Source organism: Haliotis cracherodii, unplaced genomic scaffold (assembly GCF_022045235.1).
Source record: "Haliotis cracherodii isolate W230 unplaced genomic scaffold, xgHalCrac1.p SCAF_7, whole genome shotgun sequence".
In the NCBI taxonomy this organism is placed as follows: domain Eukaryota; kingdom Metazoa; phylum Mollusca; class Gastropoda; order Lepetellida; family Haliotidae; genus Haliotis; species Haliotis cracherodii.
Window position 1 is genome coordinate 18,990,520 of NW_027266330.1, and position 23,883 is coordinate 19,014,402.

The following is a 23,883-nucleotide window of genomic DNA, read 5'->3' on the forward strand; positions in this document are numbered from 1 at the left end:
TCAGCTGAACGCCCATGTTCAACAAAGATTACATGCCTCACTCAGTCCAGCACAGAATCAATGCAAGACTTGACATTCATGATCAAAAGTCCAAATTTTCTCATAATTGTGTATCAAAACACGCAAGTAATGCTTTTTTTTTGAAAAACGATAAACTCAGCGAAAAGAAACAGTTGCTTATCAAAGACCCAGCTTTCAGCCATGAGGCCACACTTGTATCGAGAAGATAACATCAGGTACAACAGCTTCCATCTTGGCATGATAAAATCTCACTTACATTAATTATTCATAGATGAACATATTGCCAGAAAAGCTTGTCATCCGGAAATGGGCTTCTTGATAACCAAGACTAAATTTCCTTAATTAAGAAGCAGCACTTACAGTTAAAAGTTGATTTAATCAGTGTTTGCCAAACCATCAAACCAGTTGTGGCTACAATATCCAAACATTAATGCCGTGATTGTTCATAGAATTTCATGCCATTGTGACGCCTGGCGGCGAAGTCAGTGTCAAAATATTGATGTTTGAAGAAAATAATTGCACTTGTTGCATACTTTATGAATAATTCCAACACTGGCGTCTTTCCTAGACAACCTCTGTTAATATTAAAGCGTTTGTTGTAAGTTTTGAATTGACCAATGACGTCACATCCATCGTCATTCATTCCGATTGATTGTTTGCTGCTTATGAAGGAAATCCTTAACAATAGTCTCAGAAGTATCTCTATTACTCATACATCTCTCGAAGGAGCAGGCATTAATAATTTAGTGTGAGGTTGGACATGCCGTCGACATTATGGACAACTTAGAGCAAAATCACCCATGTCTGTAAAATGAGCGAGTGAGTGAGATGGGTTGGGTTTAACACTGCTTTTAACAGTATTACAGTTATATCACGGCGTATCAGCTTAATGTGGAAGGAAAGCCCCAAGTCATGCAGGTCTCAGAGGTTTACCACTTCGGTGAAACCAATGAGCACAGGTATGGTGCTGACAAACCTAGAAACATAATCGGGCTAACCCACAATCATAGATTTCTGGCATCCCCAAGGGACACAACTCTGCACAGGGAATCGCATCGCCTTAGACGACTGGGCCACACGTGCCCCCCATGCAGTGGACGAACCCTGATACAACGTATGAGGTTCCAGCTGCAGTTTCAGACAAAACACTTTAATTAGTTTCAATAATATCTCCTGTTCCAATGTGAAGCAAGTAAAAGCAACAGTAAAGCAAGCTCAGCTATCAACTTTAAGTAGATAAAGATCAAAACTTAAGCCTTTCTTAGATTTCAAACCTCAGGCATAAAATTCACTCTGACACTTTCAGCATACTTCATCAAGTTTCAAACCTCAAATCAAAACACAGAGAGCAATAAGTGCAAGGTTATGACAAAGGCTGAATGAGGCATGAAATATTAACTCTCTCTGAACACTTAGACACAAGACGTGTAGTTCCCCTTGAACATCAGTGACAACACATCACCTCATTGCGAACCCACAATCATAGGTTTCTGGTGTGCCCAAGGGACGCAACTCTGCACAGCGAATCGCGGCGCCTTAGACGACTGGGCCACCCGTGCCCCCTCATTGCCCATGAACATCACTTCCTTAGAACAGGCGGCCCACCAACAGGGTTCTAGTTTTTGTAGTTTCTCAATCCATTCAGACAGACAGACAGACAGACAGACAGACAGACAGACAGACAGACATGTTTATTCAGTAAAAGGCCAATGGCCCAAAATACAGACATGTGAGCATGACATTTACAGGGCACAGAATTTATCATTAATTATTTTGTGAGCATAATATAAGAATTTACAAACTAGAAATAATGTTTGCTCATTATAATTACTAAGAATATTTATTACATGAGAATTACTGTAATGAGTAGGCATAGGAAGATTAACAAGGTATTTTTGTCTTAGGGCAGAATATAAATTACAATTAAAGAGTACATGGAATTCATCCTCAATGACATTAACTCACTTACTACTACAATAGTTACAGAATCTGAGTGAACGGTCTGTTTTACTATATCTGCCAGTTTCTAAAGCTATTTTAAAATTTGAACATCTGAATTTAGTAAAAGCAATTCTTAGATGGTTTAAATTCAATCCATTCAAGCTGACATGAAAGAAACTGGGATCGTTTTTTATCGCAAAAACAGAAGCCGCAAAAACTTCTACAATGATTTGAAGTCAGCAGTCTTGGGATCCTGGACCAAACAAATGTCTCTACCTTTTGCTAAATACATTTAGTTTCATTATGTGGCCTTGACTATCACCATGACAATACATGACAATTTTTTTTTAAAAGGAAAAAGGAAGTTAGGAGGTGTCTCTTTGTTATTCCTTGATAGTCAAGCCAGATGAGGAAAGTCAGATGTCTGTAATCAGATCCTGGATCAAGAGTAAACATGGAGCCGGGGTGCTGTTTTTGCCTTTCCCGTATGTCAAGTGCTGCAGAGCATAACATGCTTAATACTTCCATGGACTGTGTCGTATCACACAGCTGGCTGCAGGTGGTGTACATTCAAACCCAGCTTGTTTCCCTTATCAACCAAGGTTTGTCTTTGTTTAGTCAGCATTTCAGTAGGATACATCCTCAACGCCCATCAAACAAAAGAAATTGTTACAAATGTTTGCAGCGTCAGAAACTGGCACTAGTCCTACAGTCCTTGCCAAACTGCCCAATAGTAAAGGTATCATAAGGACAAGTAGAAAATTGCCATTTTTAAGGGGTTTGCTATATGTTATCATTATAAGGACTAGTGGACTAAAACGGTTAGTTTCTACCCCTGGTTTGGGGCAGTTTTTGATAATCAGCTCAACACGACAAGTAAGAATCTCATAATGGTGGTCATCATTGACTAGTAGTATTTGCGGGCTATAATCTAAGTCAGCTAGTGCTTAATGCTTCAATTTTGTTACAAAAACTGGAACTGAAAGAAGTAAACATTTTTGTCTTGTTCAAGGACTAGCTACAAACTCTGAAGACTAGTGAAATAAAGGAGACTAATCTTTCCTAAACACAAACACAAAAAAAATATCTGAGGCTGTTGACTGAAATTACACAAAATTTTGCAGATCATTCGCAGTTATGGAGCAGCAATGGACATTTGGTGCAGCAATAGCCTTTATTGTCACGAAGTTAATAATTATACATAACTGGACAGGAGTAGCCTTTGTCAATAAACACACACTAACATCAAACAAAGCCTGTTCAGGCTAAATTCACAAGCATTCTTTCGCAAAAGAACCTATTGCTTCATGCCATTCAAAACAGAATCAATTTTGAGTCGGCAGAAATCTTGGGTCTATTTTGGGATATCTACTCGTATTTACACAATAAATAGTATGCAAATATTACAAAACTGGACAAAAACAAATTGCACAACATGAAACCCACTGATTATTATAAAACCTGAGTGATGATTGTTATGAAAACCAACCCAGTTCCCAACTGCGTCTACTAACTCTGATACCGTTACACTGAATGACACAGTCGGCCACCAAGATCATCGGGCTGGGAAATCTCTTACAAGCCTAGACATATATACTTATCACTACAAGTCAATCAGGCTAAAAATAGCCTTTTACACAGAAGGAATTTCAACTGGAAAGGGAGGTAATACAGGACTAATTTGTGTATTGAACTGGGAAGACCAACCGAAACATTTCCTTCGCCACAAGGAAGACATTCCAATCCGTATCAGAGCTCTGGTGAGCATTCCCCAATGAAAAAGCCGTTGCTATGAACTGAATTTCCTCATTTTTCCCTGACGACTCTGCCGGCTGCAAGTCATTCACAAAGGCCAGAGCGATAATCTCCCTTATTTGCATGCTCCCGTATAAACAGTCCACGTTTTGCATTGATCGGGAACGTGCAGTCACGCACGTAGTCACCTAAACAAAAGAATACACACCAAACACTCCATGCTTCCTCAACGCATGTAATTAACGACAAAGATCGACACATGATTGACAATATGACCTGGCCACCAACATGGAAATCGACATGGAAAATTCGTGCATAAAGCTGCTTTGTTTTCACTTGACTAAGCATCCTACCTTGCTCGCTATGCGTGGTATTTCTCCTCAAATTCCTTTCATCCCTCCTTCCTTCTTTCCTCATCCACCCTCCTATTCTTTCCCTCCGTCTGTCCGTCCCTGCTACCCACACCAGGGCAAACTCTTCCGACCAGCCTTCCCCTACAAACTCAGCTGACCCACCATATCAAGCCCGACCTTTGGGGATCAATACCCACATTTATTCCACTTGCTACCGACAACCCTCGCTATAACACAGCTGCTGCAGCTCTGTGGTGGCATATTTATACTAGGTCACACTTACGTTCACAAACATTTCATGTCATTGGATTTGCATCCTCTCTCCGCTGTCAATATCGGCTGCGTTATAATGAAACTGTACCGTTTGTAAGCAGTTCTACATGACTGCCTCTCTATAAGGCGACAGAGCAACCCAGCCAATGGATCAAAAATGGTACATCTGTTTGGCTTGCTTTATAGGCCAAGCATGATAATTTATGAATAGTGATAGTATCATATATCTAAACATGTACAAAATGAGATTAATCTCAAACACATACATGACAGCTAGGTAAACACTGGCTTAAAAGCCTAAACTGTCAATTATACACGATTACACTAAAACTTAATGAAACTGAAGTGTTTAATTGTAAACAATACACAATAAACAACATATTATAAAGAAAATAATCTTACCAAGATAATACACATCTGTATTTCTGTGATTGTGTTTGATCAAATATTTATATTCAAAACAGAGAAACCCCAACAAATCCAATCAAGTTTTCTTCAACACAAGATCTGTTTATTTGTAATAAACATCCTAAAAAGCCAATATCCACATAGTTTGACACTAGATGAAGGCCAGCCTCAAGTCTGTACATGAAAGTTATAGATAGAGCCACATAAAGACATAACCGTATTGAGCCCATAGAACGAGAAACACATAGAATTAACCCTTTAGCTTTAACCACAACATGCAACCATTTCTCTTTTTCTTTAGACCACAACAAGAAGTTACCACAACAAATGGCATCCTTGATCCTGAGTTAAAGAAGTATCCGAGTGAGTGAGTGAGTGGGTGGGCGGGTTGTTGAGTGAGTGAGTGAGTGGGTGGGTGGGTGGGTGTGTGGGTGGGTGGGTGGGTGAGTGTGTGAGTGAGTGGGTGGGTGGGTGAGTGAGTGAGTGAGTGAGTGAGTGAGTGAGTGAGTGAGTGAGTGGGTGGGTGGGTTGGTGGGTGGGTGGGTGGGTGAGTGTGTGGGTGGGTGGGTGGGTGGGTGAGTGAGTGAGTGAGTGAGTGAGTGAGTGAGCATCCCATGGTGGAGAACACCAGAAATGGTTTTCAGAAATTGTACCTGTACTCTTGAGTACAAACAAACCACTAGAAGACCCCACCGCACCCCACCCCACCCAGTTTCCTATTGGAGATGGTGTCACACTGAGTAAAAATCAAATTTCAGAATGAAAACCTTATTTTTCAAGGCCCCAATTTTTCATAAAAAGGAAAAAAAATCTCAATCTAAAAACTTCAGAAAACATTTTCAGAGTCACAATAGATGTATTGTCTGAAGGACCTGTCATTCCAGAGCCTAATCTGACAAGACTACTCCTTCCTTGGAACTCCTCAATAAAATTCACCTCATCCGAAGCTGGGATGCTATCAAACCCTTAAGAAACCTCAACGGAAATTGTCTACTGTCTCTAACCACAATATTAACAGTGACAGTGACAGGCTTGGCTTATTAGAGGGACCCCCAAAGCCTCTGGACCCTAACAATACCAGTCTCCTACCCTTACAATGAATTCTCCGGATGTGTTACGACCCTTCAATGATTCCCTACAGGGACAAGCCATACAAAAAAACCTCTAGGGGGACAGGTAGGCCTTTACAATGCCCCGAGGGACCTGTCGCTGCTTTTATTGACTCCGGTCGCCAGACAAAGGGGTGGGGCCTGACAGGTGTACAGTTGAAATCCCGACTGCTAACCTCAGCTGTGTTAAGCCTGGGAATGCCAGGTATGCTGAGTCGGCAGATTCAAGGTTACTCATGGATATACACACATGCTGTCTCTGAAAGTCAAGTGTTATTCAGTCTGCAGAGAAGAGCATATCTGGAGTATGTGCTGAGCTATGGCCAAATGATATAAATAATTGGAGAATGAAATTAACATTTGGGGTTTAATCATCTGCAACTTGTTCGGAAGATAACCTGCTCGGCAGGAGTTCATTGCGTAATCGGTTCCCTTTGAGGATTTCATAAACCTTGCTACAACACCTTTCATCATCACACTGGTGATGTTTCTGTCAATTACCAAAATTTTTAATACCTTTTTAATATTTCAGGAAAAACGACTGCATATGTTTATGCCTGAAACTATTTTAAATCTCCTGTAATTTGATAGAAGCCTTCTGTTCATAGACTAAACCAGACCTAAAATGGCAACCAATTTGGTTGAAAAATTGACCTGAAATTTTGCTTGGCAAGATCATTTAAACATAACAGCTCGAAAATTTTGTGGCGGGTAATGAGATCGATGATTGCAAGTTCTTGAGAGAAATAAACACAAAATATCAGTTTATAGCTGTAGTTATGTTTAAGATATCATAAACAGTGTTAGAAATTGGCACTTGTGCTATAGTCCTTGTCAAATTGCCCAGTAGTAAAGGTATCCTCAGTAAAGGACTAGTAAAAATATACCCTTTTTAGGGGTTTTGCAAAATGTTTTCAATATAAGGTGAGTGAGTGAGTGAGTATGGTTTTGTGCTGCTTTTAGCAATATTCCAGCAATATCATGCCGGGGGACACCAAAAATGGGCTTCACACATTGTACCCATGTCGGGAATCGAAACCCGGGTCTTTGGCGTGACGAGCGCATGCTTACTCACGAGGCTACCCGACCGCCCCTTTTCATTATAAGGACTAGTGGACTAAAACTGTAAGTTACTATCGCTGCATAATGGATTGAGATCTAGATACACATGACAGATGTTACCGAGCATATATTCCTCAGTCCCATGATGGGGACAATGACCCATGCTTGGTCAACAGCATGATGAGTGAGTGAGTGAGTGAGTGAGTTTGGTTTAACGCCACTTGTAACAGTATTCCAGTTATATCACGACGTGTCAGCTTAATGTGGGAGGAAAGTCCAAAGTGATGCAGGTCTCAGACATTTACCACTTCGGTGAAACCCACGAGCACGGGTATGGTGCTGACAAAACTAATCGCTCCAAGTCGGTAGTCTGGTCCCCCTGTACAAGACAAACAGATGGTCAATAGCATGAGCACCACTCATGATGACACACATTTCAGCCTGGTCTGGTTCCCCTGTACAAAACAAACTGATGGTCAATATCATGAGCATCACTCCATGCTGTAGGGATACAATGGATCACTAAACCAGGTCAAGGCTGTTGGTTTGTTCTCCCTACAGGTCAACCGTTTAAGCAGCCAGTGCAACCATATTGGTCACCATTAATCACAAGTCCCCAAACCAGTGTGAGAAACAAGCACACTCTGCTTCAAGAACAACATTCTTCAACACAAGTCAACACCCACACACAAAAACAAAAGTTTACAGATCAAAACAAAGATTCACCATTCGCCATGTGTTGCTAACAACACGGTCTGTTTACAAAACATACCTTGACAACAGGGGCAACCAAAATAAGCCACCAAGTCGTCTCACAGAAGTCCCAGCCAAAAATAAACACCCTATATCCACGGATTACCTCACAGCCGAGCAACTCGGTCCCATCGACACACAACTGAAAATTGGCAAAACCTGACGTCACATTGAAATCCTACCTGCAGCTCCACTACCAACAACTTGTCCCGAATAAAAGCCCATTTCATTTCAGGAGGAAACTACCCCCAGCGGAACAATGTACAAGTGTTCAATTACTCCATTGTATGGGGTCTCTTTGTGAAACCTCTCAGCAAACTCTTTAGCAGGAAGATAGCATCTTAACTGATGGGAGGATAAAGCACACAAGGAAAATAGCCAATGACCATGTTTAACTTTCAACTTACAAGACATCCCTCCCTTGTACTATGGAAAGGTGTAACGAAACAGTCATCATTGTTCAATTTCTCCAAGAACTGCAATATCAGATCATCATCATCATCATCATCATCATCGTCATCGTCTTCGTCATCATCATCATTGTCATCGTCTTCGTCATCGTTATTATCATCGTCATCATCCTCATCCTCATCGTTATCATCATCGATCATCATCATCATTTATCATCATCATCATCATCATCGTTATTATCATTGTCATCGTCATCGATCATCATCATCAATGATCATCATCATCATTTATCATCATCATCATCAATGATCATTATCATCATTTATCATCATCATTTACCATCATCATCATCATTATCATCATCATCATCATCCATCATCATCACTTGTTTCTCATGTCCATCATCACATACAGTTTTCATGTCATCATGAACAAAATTGTCAAACAAAGATAAACGCTAACAAAGGAACAAGAAAAGTAAAACCAAAATATCCGTCAGCCATGTTTTTCATTTTGTAACTCTCAAGTAGATAATCAGATGGAAGTATTCCCCCTCAATGCATTTATCGGACAGCTTCCATGCATAGGGACGTTTTTGTCATTCCACCATTATTACACTCTCGTTGATGCCGCAAACAACTGGTACCGCCTCCTCACCACACCCAGACATCCCCCCCTGCTGCTCAGTTTGCATCTATCCTGCTTCAATAGCCATATGGTAAACTGGGCAATAATGTTATTTTAATCAACTTCTTTGCAAGTTCACCACAGGCAATAACACACAAATCTCAGCACAGGCTTCTGAATGGTGAAATATGGCCTTTGTTTCTAAATGTAAACTTGAAGCATGTGTCATTTTGACAAAGTTTCAACATGTCTTTCCACATTAGTGTTGCCTTGTGGTATTAATGGGACAGGATGCAGACTGAGTTTGGGCATTGCAACTACTACACACAACTGACATCTGACATTTTGTGAGGTTATTTCTGCCTTAAAATGATAGAATATTTAAATAACTATTTGTGTGCATGTATGCGTGTGTGTGTGCAAGAGAGAGAGAGAGAGATGTGAGGGAAGGCGTGAGTGAGTGAGTGAGTGAGTGAGTGAGTGCAGCTGCAATTGCCATTAAAAAGTACTGAAATATTTTGACACACTGAGTTTTGAATTCTTTATTATCAATGAAAATAGACAACCCACAATTATTTGAGTGAGTGAGATTTATCTATTCAAAAAGAAAACAATGGACAAGCTAGTAGAAGCCAGGCTACAAATCCAGGTTTTCTCTGTACAAGGTGCCCAATTCACTGTGCATAGTCCCTTGGGTATGCCAGAAACCTATGATTGTTCAGCCCGATTATTTTTCAAGGTTTGTCAGCACCATACCCATGCTCGTTGGTTTCACCAAAGTGGTAAACGCCTGAGATCTGCATCACTTCGGGCTTTCCTCCCACATTAAGCTGACACACCATGACATAACACGAATACTGTTCAGAGCAATGTTAACCCAACTCATTCACCCCAGCATACAGCAATGTTACAGGCCGCGGTATTTGTCCCCCAGGCCAAATCAGTGTTGTCATGGTTGTGAACATATCAAGACGTAAACAGAAAGAGGGAACTTACTCTTGCAGTGGTAAATATATTGATGATGCAAGAATGTTGCCCAGCTATTGGACCAAAATAGAAAGCATCAATACTCCTATTTCTGCCGACTGTGCACAACTGCTATCTTATATGTGGCTGTGAGCGGCTTACTAAGACAATTTATTCCCCTGGATGAAGAAAATTTATGTGAATATTATTGGTTCATGAAATGTCCATTATTGGCCTACACAAAGGCCGATATTTGGAGCCAAGTCTGCAACAAAAATTAGAGAAAATTCCCCAATGGGAATGATGTAATGACATACTAACCAGTGTGATTTTTAACATACAAGATACTTTTTTCACTGATCAAAAGAACAATAAAGAAAAAGAGTTTTAATGCCTAATTTTACAATATTGCATTGAAATCAACGTTAAAACAAAATGTTTCTCTACAATTAAGACAATAAGTTTAAAGAAACATATTTTTAACAAAATATCCCCCACCCCCAAAAAAGAAAAGAAACATCTTTTTAACAAAATATCCCCCACCCCCCAAAATATCATGATCTTCATATCTTAATACGTCATGTAATTTAAAAACAAACAAAACCTGTAAACCAACATTTTCATTGGGTATTTCATGATATGTCAAACAAAGTTCATGATTTATTCACAAGTTTGTGATTTTTGGTAACATTTTCATGAAGTTTTCACAAGGGCAGAAATATATAGATTCACAGCCATTTTGAATATGCTGCAATGCAAAACAAACTTCCACCCTCAACATTCTCCTCAAAACCTTACAATCTGCAGAATATTATCATCCACACATAAACATGATGAAAGTCTCATTATTATTATTACATAACAGTCTAACTCAAGCTGTGTGACCTTCATCACAACAAATAATTAAAAAACGTATCGAGGTTGTTTTTGACATTAATGAACCCTTCTTTTCACATTTCACAATTAACAACCTGCACACAGCCGTGTACTGAAAGCCAAATTTTGTGTTCAAATGACGACAGGCTCTGCCAGCCATGGCAGGCGTCGTCAATTCACCAGCTGTTCCAACCAGCTGCTCCCACGATGCAATATGCATACAAACATGCACGTTTACTGCACCAGACCATGCACACGCGCAATGCTGTCATTATCACCATGGCAACCTTGGAGAGGTCATCCGAGGGTCGAATTAAAGACCATGAGATGGCGGAGATGGAACACTGACCTCGAGGAAGGCATTGATGTAAATGAACCAAGAACACATCCCATTGTATGATGTCACATTGGCACATGGGGTGAGCAAATTGATTTTTTTTTTTCTAAAAGTTGATGGGTATTTCGACAAAGTGAATAGGCTGTGAATTGACAGGCATTGTGTCTCAGACGATGACAAGTGTCAGAATTAGGCTGGAAACAAAATATCCAGCTATATTTTCTTCCTTTCTTCATTTATGTAAACAGATCGGAATTTCAGATCAAGTTTCAATGTAAAAGCATAATTAATGGTCTTGAAAAGGAAGCCCTTTCGAAGTCATTGCTTTGACTATTTCACACTACTATGTAACAATTCCTCCCGGATTCTTTCAGCACAAAGAACATACAACAAAATAATGTGAATAAAATCATTTATTCTTAGTGACCGGTCATTTATTATAGGGGGGGGGTGTGTGTGTCAGAGGAAATCTGGGGAGGGTCACCCCCCCAAAATTACCCTCTGTTGGAAAGGGTCATAATTTGTTTTACACATTTTGGGGTCATGAAAAAACTGGACAATGCTTTTGCATTTTGTGTTTTCAGGGAGGGTCATGTGAAAGTGAGTGAGTGAGTGAGTTGGGTTTTAACGCCGCTTTTAACATTATTCCAGTTATATCGCGGCGTGTCAGCTTAATGTGGGAGGAAAGCCCGAAATGATGCAGGTCTCAGACGTTTACCACTTCGGTGAAACCCACGAGTACGGGTATGGTGTTGACAAACCTAGAAACATAATCGGGGCGAACCAAGATTCGAACCCACAATCATAGGTTTCTGGTGTGCCCAAGGGATGCAACTCTGCACAGCGAATCGCGGCCACCCGTGCCCCGTCATGAGAAAGATTTACAAGGACATGGGGAGGGCCTCCAAAACTATGATAAGCATAATGAGAGGGTCCTTATTTTAACTTGTTTAATATTGGAAACCTCTAAAAAAACCTGTATTCATTGATTCATTCACCAATGCTCTGACTCCCACCCTCAATAGATCTTAGAATTGTTTCACATTATCAAGGTGTTTCATCAATTGTCTTTGTTGGTGAATTACCATTTGTCAATACTAGAAACCCTTCACCAGCTTACTCCCCCTCAAACCCAAACACTTGGCCTCCACAATCACAACACTATAACTGCACCCATGCTTTGAACAGAATCATGGCCCCACACAATAATAAGTGTCAAAACTCACAAAATATCTTTCTCGGTCTCATTCCTCGTCCTGTATTGACACTGCCACTTCCCATCTGCCAGTTGTGTGGTCAGTTTGTCATCCCAGTCATTAAAACACCCTGTTCCTTCCCACAATCTCAACCCCACCCTGATCTCCTCCTACCTCCTATCTCAACCCCATCCTGATCTCCTCCTACCTCCTATCTCTCTCAACCCCACCCTGATCTCCTCCTACCTCCTATCTCAACCCCACCCTGGTCTCCTCCTACCTCCTATCTGAACCCACCCTGATCTCTTCCTACCTCCTATATCAACCCCAACCTGATCTCCTCCTACCTCCTATCTCTCTCAACCCCAACCTGATCTCCTCCTACCTCCTATCTCAACCCCACCCTGATCTCCTCCTACCTCCTACCTAAACCCCACCCTGATTTCTTCCCTCCTATCCCAACCCCACCCTGATCTCCTCCTACCTCCTATCTCAACCCCACCCTAATCTCCTCCTACCTCAACCCACCCTGATCTCCTCCTACCTCCTATCTCAACCCACCCTGATCTCCTCCTACTGCCTATGTCAACCCACCCTGATCTCCTCCTATCTCAACCCACCCTGATCTCCTCCTACCTCCTATCTCAACCCACCCTGATCTCTTCCTACCTCCTATCTCAACCCACCCTGGTCTCCTCCTATCTCAACCCACCCTGATCTCCTCCTACTGCCTATCTCAACCCACCCTGATCTCCTCCTACTGCCTATCTCAACCCACCCTGATCTCCTCCTACTGCCTATGTCAACCCACCCTGATCTCCTCCTATCTCAACCCACCCTGATCTCCTCCTACCGCCTATCTCAACCCACCCTGGTCTCCTCCTACCGCCTATCTCAACCCACCCTGGTGTCCTCCTACCGCCTATCTCAACCCACCCTGGTCTCCTCCTACTGCCTATCTCAACCCACCCTGATCTCTTCCTACCTCCTATCTCAACCCACCCTGGTCTCCTCCTATCTCAACCCACCCTGATCTCCTACCTCTTATCTCAACCCCATCCTAATCTCCTCCTCCCTCCTATCTCAACCCACCCTGATCTCCTCCTATCTCAACCCCATCCTAATCTCCTCCTCCCTCCTATCTCAAACCCTTGAAGGCCTTCTCCCATCCCCAATCATGTACCAAGTTAGCTTATAATCCCTGTCAACGCCTCCCTATTCACTTGCCTGAATTTCATCCAGCCTTCCTACCCTTTTCTCTCTCATCTCTAATCAATAGTTACTTTATGGTCCAAGCCTCCCCCTTACAAGCAGGGATGTAAATCCAAGAGCTACCACTACATCCTGCCACATCCTGCCATAAATACCAGTCCCAGTCAAGACACATGGTCCACTGACAATGGCAGAGGCCAATCTGTTCCCTGGGAGCCAACTGTCCAACACGGAGATGAAATATTGGAGAAAGGGTTTCCCTTCCTGAAGGGCACATTACTACCCATGAAACATCTACAATGTACAACTCTCATGTCAAGACAATCCTTAAAATATGATTTCCATCTTTCCCACACAAGACTTCCAAGAAGCATTATAGATTGAAAGAGTGGATAGGACACACGTATTATCAGTATCGGGGTTATGAATGGGATGCTGTTGAAATTATTAATTCTAATATCTGTAATGACAATATTTATTGCAATGGCCAAATATTGCTCAGCTATTCCACATTCACTGAACTCCTAGGAGACGGCAAAGCATTCACTGGTATATATTATTCAAGTTTGAATGATATCCTAAAGTAATGGGTCACATCCTCCAGTCAAGGCAATATTCTTAGACATATTCATAATGGACAACAAAGGATCCCTTAAGATTCTGTAGGAGATATCAAACTTTATTTCCCAGCTGAAGTAGAGGGTCTGTAAGGTGGTTAACTAATTATATCTCCTTAGCAGCTGCCTGAAAACTCTGAGAATTACTTCAGTCTGTGATGGATGAATTTCCCAGCATGCTTGTCTTGCAGGAACTGTGAGAACGCCATGCTTTCTTCGTCTCCAGGGAAAGCTGTAGTCAAATTTTAATTGAAACCTTGCCCATATCCCCTTCTCTTGAAGCAGATTTCAAAATACAGAATGAACATTCAATATGAGTTCATATTGGTTCAGTTGTGGAGTATCAGCTTCACCCCAATGTTGTCTTGATTGTTTCCAAGTTTCGTCTTCTCCTCCAAATCCTACAGAGACGCACATGTTGAATTGCGATCTAATGAAAAACATCTCGTGCCAAACTCAAGCATCGAACCAATACGAAGATTGTCATGTTTCAATGAATGTGAATTCCTTGTTTCAAAATATGCTGATATTGAAGAACTCCTTTGGCCGACTGAATTGAGATTAACGCAACTTTGAAAAGTATTTCAGTTAGAGCATGGCGTGTCAGCTTAACCATGCTAATAAGAAAGGAAATCCCTTGACACGACTCTTAGATGTTTACCACTCCGATGAAACCGCTAAGCACAAGTACGGTAATGACAGACCAGTGATCACAACCAGGGCTATACTGGGATTCGAACACTCATCAAGGGGTTCCAGGCATCTCAGAAATGAACCTCTGCAACGGGGGCTGTGAGACCTCAGTCCACTGGACCACCTGCTTAGGATCAGTTCCTTACACTAAGTTTACACACAGGAATAGTGAGTGAGTGAGTATGGTTTTATGCTGCTTTTAGCAATATTCCCACAATATCATGGCGGGGGACACCAGAAATGGGCTTCACACATTGTAACCATGTCGGGAATCGAACCCGGGTCTTGAGCGTGACGAGCGAACGCTTTAACCACTAGGCTACCCGACCACCCCGCACAGGAATATGTAGCTTTTCAATAAAGAAATTATAAATACTGACCCATGAATCCTATGGTCTCATAGGATACATGGGTCAATACTTTATTTGTGTGTATAGAGCTATGTATTCCCGTGGTTACAGTTTTATACGTTTGTGATTACATAATTGTTCGTCACAACAACGTCTGATTTAAGAGCCTACAAATAAGGTTGAAGGCTCATCCTTTGGGGATTACAGTTTGATGTACCGGTACCCTCTGTGTGGCCATGCTGTTTGTTTGTTTGTTGTTTTACGCCGCACTCAGCAATATTCCAGCTTTATGACAGTGGTCTGTAAAATAATCGAGTCTGGACCAGACAATCCAGTGATTGACATCATGAGCATCGATCTACGCAATTGGGATTGATGACATGTATCAACCAATCCTGTTAGTCGCCTTTTACGACAAGCATAGTCGCCTTTTACGGCATGTATGGGTTGCTGAAGACCCATTCTACCCCGGATCTTCACTGGTCTGTGGCCACGCTGACAGGCTAGGGGTACACGGTCACACAAGAGATACATCAAACCTTATTAGCAGGGATATAAGCCTATTACAAATCTATCTATTTCCAAACAAAATGAGATTAAGATATTTGTAACCATAATGCAATGAGCTTCATAAAAAAACAGTCAAAAACAAATATTAATGAGTGGTGGGACGATATACCGAAGCATCATAATTTTTTATTCTCGATACAAGTATCAATCAGAGTGACACACAAAATAAAAATATCGATACATACCTTAAATGTTTGAGTAATAATTGTTACACCGAACACTAATTAGTAGTGAAAATTAGTTGTGAAAACATAAATGTTTTCATCCATTAAGCCATACTTGACACTGCCACCTGTAAATCATCAGTGTGCCAGGTATTTGGCCATTCTGTTAATGAAAAAGATGGCTTACGCACCACAGATAAGAGCACATGCAAGAATCTTGATATGTATCAGATCGTGACCAAGGTGTCGTGATACGTATTCGATCTAACAGCTTGAGTATCGTCTCAGCCCTAATGTCAGTATACATTATGCAACACAATTTGGATGCAAGAACCTTGAACTGAGGAGATGAGTGAGTGAGTTGGGTTTAACGATGCTTTTAACAGTATTCCAGTTATATCGCGGCGTGTCAGCTTAATGTGGGAGGAAAGCCCGAAATGATGCAGGTCTCAGACGTTTACCACTTCGGTGAAACCCACGAGCACGGTATGGTGCTGACAAATCTAGAAACATAATCGGGGCGAACCAAGATTCAAACCCACAATCATACGTTTCTGGCGTGCCCAAGGGACGCAACTCTGCACAACGAATCGTGGCGCCTTAGACGACTGGGCCACCCGTGCCCCCACTGAGGAGATGAAAAAATGTGTGTCGCCATGACAGTAGACTGTCCTTTTCCAGTTGTAGGTGGGTAAATGGAATGGAAATTTATCAAGATGCCATTGACCAAATAAATTCAACTATGACACGCAAGGTATGATAATACAAGTTGATTTTCAATAAACGAATGATGTCAATGTCTACTGTCTTGGTCTACTGCAAATAACATGTCAAACCTTTGCAAGTCGATGTCTGTTATTATTTCTAAATGACTACCGAAGAAATACTTTAACCTGTAGGCTATGTGACATGATATGAAAAAGGATTTCCTTGTGGCTATATAAGCAATCTTAGTCAGAGATAAACCTTGTCTGAGACTCCACAGCCTCATCTTCACCGCATCAACGTCTGACCTCCTCTGACCCCTACAGGCATAAACCTCTCCGTATGCATGAACATACACCTTCAAGATGCCATGTCTACCATCAGAAACAAGATAATCAAAACAATACTTCGACTTGGTACAACCTCAAGTTTGGGGATACGAGCTGATATTATGTCTGTTTCCAGTAATATCTTTGAAAATGTGTGCTTTATGATGGGGGACTGCAGTTCATTCCCATCAGAATAATATTTTCTGATGAACAGTGGTGGAGGGCACAGGCGGCCCAGTGGTCCAGGTCACTGCAATTCCGTCGTATAGGAATATGCCAGAAACCCGTCCTGGGTTCATATCACAGATTAGCCCTGATCATGTTTCTAGGTTTGTCAGCACCTATCTATAAGTTTCACCAAAGAGGTGAATGTCTAAGACCTGCATCACTAGCTCTACTCCGACATCAAGCTCACTCGCCGTGATATAGCTTGGACACCGTTCAAAGCAGCGTTAAACCCAACACACTCCCTCATGGGTCTCACCATAGAGGTGAATTTCTAGAACCTGCATCACTAGCTCTCCTCTGACATCAAACTCACTCGCCGTGATATAACTGGGACACTTTCAACACACTCCCTCATGGGTCTCACCATAGAGGTGAATTTCTAGAACCTGCATCACTAGCTCTCCTCCGACATCAAACTCACTCGCCGTGATATAACTGGGACACTTTCAACACACTCCCTCATGGGTCTCACCATAGAGGTGAATTTCTAGAACCTGCATCACTAGCTCTCCTCCGACATCAAACTCACTCGCCGTGATATAACTGGGACACTTTCAACACACTCCCTCATGGGTCTCACCATAGAGGTGAATTTCTAGAACCTGCAACACTTCAGGGTTATAAAAATCAGTATCAAAATTCCTTAAAGTTCGGGCTCTAATTTTTCAACCAGCCTGGGCCCACTTGCACAAAACGATCATAGCACTAAGACAATCGTAAGCCTGTGCTAAAGTATGGGAGTTAAGATCATCTTAGCGCTAAGATCGCTTTGTGCAAGAGGGCCCTGATCTATGGGCTTCTAAATCTTTAATATGTAATACTGAGACAAAGGACCCCTCGCCTTTCTTTCTTAATTTCAAAAACTGCAGGATAGAAATCAACGTTTAAGTCTGTTCTTGCCGTGTTGTGGCACAAAATACAGTGCAAGAACGTAACGTGTCTCACATGGTAGGAAGCTACGTGACTAGCCTCCTCCCTCCCATGGGCTCCTCCTCCGTACAAGAGCAAAAGCTAATATTGAATCTGGAGCTACTTGCCAGATTGAGGGTTAAAAGTTCACTGGCCGCAGAGATCAATTGCTGTGTGTTAACACCAGCCTCTGTTCAAGAGCCCTGTCCTTTTGCATGACCCAGTCTGACACCATTACATCAGCCCTTGGGGGGAATTCCTCACACAGCTCGCAATGGGCTCCAAAATAGAGCTCTGAACGAGTGAGTGAGTAATGTGTTTTACGCTGTCCGTAATGTTTCTGCTTGAGATGGAATGCTAAGCGGGATACAATACCAGCTGTGATATATTTGTGAATATCCAGGGTTAGAAACTAACAGTTTTTGTCCACTAGTCCTTATAATGATAACATATAGCAAAACCCTTAAAAAGGACAAATTTCTACTAGTCCTTCTGAAACTTTTACCATTGGGCAGTTTGACAAGGACTATAGGATTAGTGCCAATTTTTAATGCTGATATCATGTCGTGTTTCACATTACTGGTTGAGATGAAATGCTGAGCGTGATACAGTACCAACCGTGATATATATGTGAAAATCATTTTGTGTTTCACATTACTGGTTGAGATGAAATGCTAAGCGTGATACAATACCAACCGTGATATATAAATATGTGAATATCATGTCGTGTTTCACATTACTGGTTGAGATGAAATGCTAAGCGTGATACAATACCAACCGTGATATATATGTGCATATCATGTCGTGTTTCACATTGCTGACTCATCAAACATCTGTGATGTCAAAGAAGAGATATATGCTTGTTGTAAGAGGCGACTAATGGGATCGAGCTGGTTGATGAATGTCGTCGTATCCCAATTGCGTGGATTGATGCTCGTGATGTCGATCATTGGATTGTCTGGTCCAGACTTGATTATTTACAGACCGTCGTCATCCAGCTGGAATACTGCTGAATGGGGCGTTAAACAACATACAAACATTTCAACTTCAAAGAATAGTGACGACAGCAACAGACCACACGATAATCCATGGGGCCTTGGATTCTTTGGTAAAAAACTAATTTTGTTCCAGAACTACTGGAAAAAAACATTTTCCAGGACATACTGGGTGTCGTAAAAAAATGTATAGTGAAATTTTATATTCAGCTCCTCCTCTCCGGAAAAAGAAATGCTATGTCTTGAAGCAGTTTAAGAAAAAAAAATCAGCCTCCCAACAAATTCCTTGGCATATTTAGTTTTTTTAAATGTTGATACATTAAATCACAGAAGCAAAACGTATACAAGAGGTTATTGCGATTTCCAGGTTATTTTATGAGAAAATCACATGCGATAATATTGATTGCAGTGTTCGAAAAATGCCCAGTGTTACAGGAAAAACAATTAGCCTTGTAAATAACAATGTCTACTTTACGTATACATCATTTCATCTTATGTTTTTATACATGAAACATAATCCCATGCATGCTTTCGGATAATCATTTTGGAAAATAACAGGCCTTTTCCCAGCAAAATCAGCATCTGAGGCCTTTCAAAGAATTCAGTGGCCCTGGTTTACTGTTTCCTCAGCCAATTATTTCAGAATGATATTAATGCATTGGAGAATTATTATGTAATGGAATTCTAACAGGATAACGTTTAACTTATAGCAGAAGAAAGTCACTTTTCACCTAGTTTAACCCATAAGACAGTTTTCACTTCCTTAATTGATTACAACCTTTCTCTCACCAAGCCATACACATATCCGGACCCAGGCTAGGATGCTTATCCCTGCAAGCATTATGAGAGTTCATGACTATGCATGGCTTCTGCTGCTGTAGAATCCCATCTATCTTCCTTCCTCATCCCCCAAACAGGCCGACACTGTACCACAGCCTCATTCTCAAACCCATGACCTTGACCCCTCACACATCACACCCAGATGGGAATCCCCTCCAGGTTTCTCTACAAGGAAAGATCACATATATTCCCCCTGTCTGTGATTAAAGGTTTGGACTCTCCACACTTGTCTTGGCATCTATGACTCAGTCCCAGCTCAGTTGTAAGGAATCTGATAATTTAAGGTCAAAGAAAGTCCTTTGTTTCCTGTTTCCGCCCTCGTCATTTTTCTCGCCAGATTTCTGAACACAGCAAGGAAAGATAACTCTGAATGTATTTCAATTGCATGGCAACCGATCCTTCTGATATATGAATTGTTATTCTCAAATGAATGAACACTCAATAGGCAACAAGTTTAATATTTCTTGTTGAACCAGAACCCAAAGCCACAAACAGAAATAGATTTAAAATAGTGAGTGAGTTTGATTTTCACCGCCTTTAGCAATATTCTAACAATAGCACAGCGGGGGGACACCAGAAATGGGCTTCACACATTGTACCCATGTCAGGAATCGAACCCGTGTCTCTGGCTACCCGACCGCCCCTAACAAAAAGTAAAAGAGTGAGGTAGTGTTTGTATCAAACAGCAGCTAAAGTGTACAAAATATTTTGTTCCCTGTGCAAAATTCAATACAACAAGACTTAACCATCCAAGAATTTTGGCGGATGACTGCCCATATTAACAAGACCTGTGAAGATCCGGGGTAGAATAGATCTTCAGGAACCCATGCTTGCCGTAAAAGGAGACTATGCTTGTCGTAAAAGGCGACTAACGGGATTGGGTGGTCAGGCTCGATGACTTGGTTGATGCATGTCATCGATCCCAATTGCGTGGATCGATGCTCATGATATTAATCACTGGATTGTCTGGTCCAGACTCGATTATTTACAGACCTCCGTCATATAGCTGGAATATTGCTGAGTGTGGCTTTAAACAACAAACCAACAAACCAACCATATTAACAATAAGCTTTCAGATTTTATCCTCTATATATGGCATCTTCCTTCCTTGCTGCAATACCCAGAGTTGTCTTAGCCATTTTAATAGCACTTACTTCAAACAGAAAGATCAAAAACTACTTGTCTCCTTTTTAAGGTCACTGAGACCGAATTGTCAGGTAGTCCAATTGTTTGGTATTTCCAAATTCTGCCAAGTCAGCAATACCATAGCTCAGTGCAACATACAGCATAGTGGGTAAATGTCATCGTAAAGTCACACTGATTATTGCCATTCCTTCATTAAACATTTAATTCCATTCTTAGAACACGCAATCTCAAAATGTTAAAAAGATCTTCATTTCCTCGGTGATATAAGGCGAGGTGTTCTCAGGGATGGCTACGTCCCAGTGTCATACGTATCATGTATCATTGTAAGTATCAGATGTATCCACGCGACCACAGGTCGCTGTGACCTTATTAATAGAGTAGAATGATGGCAGGTTCATCCGAGTGTCTACCTCATGTTTCATGTGATTAAAATATCAGGCCAGGCTTATGTATAGTTACAAAATTACCTCCCGAGACACATCTACTCTGAAATATCTTGAAGACTCTGGATGTCCTATTAATAGACAATCCTTTGATTGTATCAAACGTACTCACTGGCCAAGATTGGGAACATTTCAATCACTGAATTTTTTTATTTTCTTTAAGAAATTGTCATGGCCTTTGATATCATTCATAATTAATTTATTTGTGACATATTACCACATCGTGGGATTCACCTGGGAATATTTATACTGCACAAAACAAGTTAAGGACCACGTGATTCTGCCACATCACTGAAGTTAATTGTCATGGTATGAGAGATTAATTATTGAAATATGAAAGTGATTGGGTGAGAGAGTGAGTGAGTGAGTATGGTTTTACGCTGCTATAAGCAATATTCGAGCAATATCACAGCATGGAAGTCAGAAATGGGCTTCACACATTGTACCCATGAGAGGAATCAAACCCAGGCCTTCGGTGCGACGAGCAAATGCTTTAACCACTACCCTACCCTATCACCCCTATAACATTACAGAATGGGGTGATCCATAACTGTTTTTAGTGTTATATTTGTGAGTACACAGGACTTCGAGGAATACTTTGGTGGGGTGCTAGGGATGAAACTAGAGTCCAAGGTTGACCACTGTGACCTCCTCGAGGTACACGCTGGCGACAAATGGCACACTTGACTTTAATACCATCGCAAATTATAATATTTCTCAAGGCTAACAAAAGTGATTTCCTTGTTTGTAACAAAACTCAGTGCATCAGGGAAGAAAATCAGAAATGGACAGTCGGAAGTTTGCATTTTTTATGTTAACAGAAACGTCAGTTAATATGGCATATATCACACAACAGAACTAGTTTCGAGGTTTGAAACAAACATATTTTGGGTTCTATGGGATTAACAGTCATTATTTGTATCTATTTTTAATAGTCATGTTCCTAGGTTACCATGGTAACACAACAATTCCAATTGTAAAGTCCACACAAAACCATACCAGCAGACGTCCTTATTGTGATTATTAAAAAAAACGTGAAGCATAAGAAAAAATCGCTCTTTTCCATACATAGTGAGTTAAATTGTAAGGTCGCATCAGCATTATTATCCAAACATTAAACATGCTTCAGCTAAAAGAAAATTAACAGCTGATCAATGTGTTAAATGGTAATATCATTCTAATGAGTGAATTTTTGCCAATCATCAGTACCAGGGCAATCTGTAACAAAAACCTTTGATTCTACTGGCCTAAGCTTGGCTCTCAAACATTTTTCAGTAGATTTTAGTGTTATGATACGGACTATTATTAGCTTTCGACACCAAACAGAATTTTACAAGACTTGGGCACCAGACTAATGGCTAAAGTCACTGACTGCCAGAGTTTTATATGTTTGCCTAAAAGTAGGAGTACTTACAACGTTAGAAATTGTCACTAGTACTATAATTCTATAGTCCTTGGATAACTTCCCAATAGTATCCTAAGGACTAGTAGAAATTTTCAATTTTCAAACAGTTTTGCTATATGTTGTCATTATAAGGACTAGCAGACTAAAACTGTGAGTTTCTATCGCTGACATATATATGTTTATTTCAAGCAGGTTGTTATAGCTGGACTGTGAGAACTGTAGGCTCTACCATGATTTGGGCATTCGAAGAGAGAATATAGGGCCCCTGAAACCTATGCTTGTCCTGAGAGGCCACGAAATGGATTGGGTGGTCAGGTTTGGTGACTTGGTTGATGTAATGTCATCTTATCCAAATTGCGTGGATTACTGGATTGTCTGGTCCAGACTCAATTATTTACAGACTGCTGTCATATGGCTTGTATTTTGTTGCGTGCGGCATTAAACAAACAAAACCATGATTTTCAAGATTTATTTCAAAGATCAGAAAAAAAGAAAATCCAAATATTCAATAAGAAAACTGTGTGAATGGTCACGATGCGGTCATTCCCATGAAAACCTCAAAATATAGGCAATTGCTCCACCGTGGCCCATGACACATGAAGTTTAAAGAGTTACCCCCCTTACTTCACGAACCAACTGCTGATGAGGAATATTTTGTTGGATGAAGACAAGACAGGCAGCAACCGGCGCTCCGCCTCCAGAGTTCAATAACCTGCCGATCCAGAAATAAGCCAGTCGCCATCTGGCACCGAGGAATGTCAGACTGCAGGTACAACCACAAGACTCTCACGTTCTGTTAAAAACAGGATTCCTCCTCGGACCAACATACCATTCCGTTTGCTGCATTGATTGGGTATACCTTATTGATTATGGGTTTGACGGCCTGACAAAAGGAGTTTATCTGCGATTGATTTTTATCGGTGCCGTCCTATCCTGTCGAGGTGGCTTTTTATTGGGAATGAGGTCATCATTGTGAGGTTGGCTGGTTCACTAGGTCAAATAGCAACTTGCCACCGAGTTTCTTCTCACCTAATTCTCGACCCTACATCAGCATGTAACACCAGATGAACTTTCAATTAGTGCTATATTTAGACTAATCCTATTCAAGTACACAATGTACTACTGCATTGAATCGAATCAGTGGTTGTGGTCAGTGGGTTGAAAGGCTAGAAGTGTTGAGTAATATCAT

General features: G+C 41.1%; 1 protein-coding gene across 3 annotated transcripts in view; it reads right to left on the reverse strand.

Moving 5' to 3' along the window:
- LOC139449091 (histone demethylase UTY-like) overlaps nt 1-23,883 on the reverse strand; it is a 127,559-nt gene that overhangs the window by 80,088 nt on the left and 23,588 nt on the right. The window contains exon 1 of one of the 3 annotated variants that reach the window (XM_071230562.1): nt 4,071-4,286. The exons of the other annotated variants lie outside the window; for them this stretch is intronic. The gene's annotated coding sequence lies outside the window, so the exon portion shown is untranslated. Of the gene's footprint in view, nt 1-4,070; nt 4,287-23,883 lie in introns of those variants that run through there. 3 annotated transcript variants of the gene reach the window in all.